The sequence below is a fragment of the Euprymna scolopes genome, chromosome 20 (assembly GCF_053919585.1).
Source record: "Euprymna scolopes isolate OS-2025 chromosome 20, ASM5391958v1, whole genome shotgun sequence".
NCBI lineage: Eukaryota > Metazoa > Mollusca > Cephalopoda > Sepiida > Sepiolidae > Euprymna > Euprymna scolopes.
In genome coordinates this window covers 17,396,569-17,398,275 of record NC_136501.1, presented here as the reverse complement: position 1 = coordinate 17,398,275, position 1,707 = coordinate 17,396,569, and the positions used below count along the sequence as shown (strand labels likewise).

Below are 1,707 nucleotides of genomic sequence, written 5' to 3'. Positions count from 1 at the left end.
CCCAACCTCTGAATAGATTAATGCCGTATCCCAGGGTTTTACTGCATTCGTCTGAAGTAACTGAATGGTCTTGGCTACAGTCATGACCTCTGGTTATTCTTGAGAGACAATGGATACCCCTTGTAAGGGTGCCTGCACGTGTTATTGTGAAGAAAGGGTTGCACAATCACCAGCCACACTTCTCCTGAGTCAGCACTGCTTTATTTCATTGGCAAGGAGAGGTCCAGGATGACTGGAAACAATGCAAAGATAAGCGGAGAGCACATACAGTATCTGGTATTCCCAAATGGTCACCCATTTTAGTACTGACCAGGATCAATGATGCTTAACTTCAGCGATCTAATGGGAACTGGTGTGTCAACATGATTATGCCGTATATCTTGACTACAGTATTTGAGTAATAATACAATAAGTTAAATTACTGAACAGTGTTTGTGGTCGGAGATGATAATATCCTTAAGCGTGAGGCTTTCAGCATATCTTCCAACATCTTCCCCAAGCTTAACCATATTCTTATGAGAAGGAACCCGGATGTACTAATATTAATTACATCACGAAAATTGTGAGAATGTCTAAAACGTTTTTCCTGGCTTTATTAGCAGTCACTTTAAATTAATAGTAACTGTTTTCATAGCTGAAATTGAGACATTTTACTGTCCCTTTTCTTGTTACTTCCTTATTGGCTGCTATAAATTGATTGTAACTTTTTCTACCATAAATTGAATCTTTCTGTGACTTCTTCCTACTCATAACTGATTTTTTTTTTTTAATATTTTTTTTTGTCACTTAACCAGAATTAACACAGAATTATTCTGACAAAAATGGAGACTTTTTCTGTGACTTTTTTCATAGTCAACATTAAAATATTCTTATATGATTTTTCCCAGCAAAAATTGATAAGATTTTTTTTATATAACTTTTACCTAGCAAAATTTGAAAAATTTTTCTATAATTTTTTTTCTAACAAAATTTGATAAATTTTTCTACAATTTTTTTTTTTTTTTAATAAAAAAATTAAAAACTTTTATATAATTTCTTTTTTCTTAACAAATTTTGAAAATTTTTTATACAACTTTTTTTCTTAGCACAAATTAGAAAACTCTTTATGCGACTTTTTTTCCTAATAAAAATTGAGGCTTTTTTTTAAGTGACATTTTATTAAACATAACTTTTTTTTGTCTTGTTTTGCCTTCATGAGTAAAATCATTACATAATAATCTTAATAATCTAACTTGGTCGATCAACTGTCTTGGGTGAAAAAAAAATAATGGTTCTACCCAGGTAACAACGATATAAGTAAGGCCATAATTAGCAGGATTTAAGAGGACCGCATTAGATGTTGAGCCTAGGATGTTTGAAACTAATAAGAAAAAAACAAAAAGAAAACATGAAGACAAAAACTTCAGACCTTTAAGCCATTGGGTTCAGGTTATTAAATAGCAACTGATATTTAGACACACCCAAGTAGAAAATACTGAAATAGTTTTGCTGAGTATGCAGAGGTGTGTCTGCAATACTAATTCATTTTTGGTAACATATCTTCATAAAATTCCACCAGAGACAAACTTGGCATTTATTTATTACTTGGAGGTCACCATTATCAAGGCTCAGAGGCCACTCAAGGATAAACGTTAAGTGTTAGGTAGATATCGAGGCAATGATCAGTAATGGTGGAACTTGGGTAGGTCTATATTATTTAAGAGAACG

At 32.3% G+C, this 1,707-nt stretch overlaps 1 pseudogene; it reads right to left on the bottom strand.

Annotated features, from left to right (window-relative positions):
• Positions 1–261: 261 nt before the first annotated feature.
• LOC145241905 (5S ribosomal RNA) lies at positions 262–379 on the bottom strand (annotated as a pseudogene).
• Between the last annotated feature and the right edge of the window lie 1,328 nt (positions 380–1,707).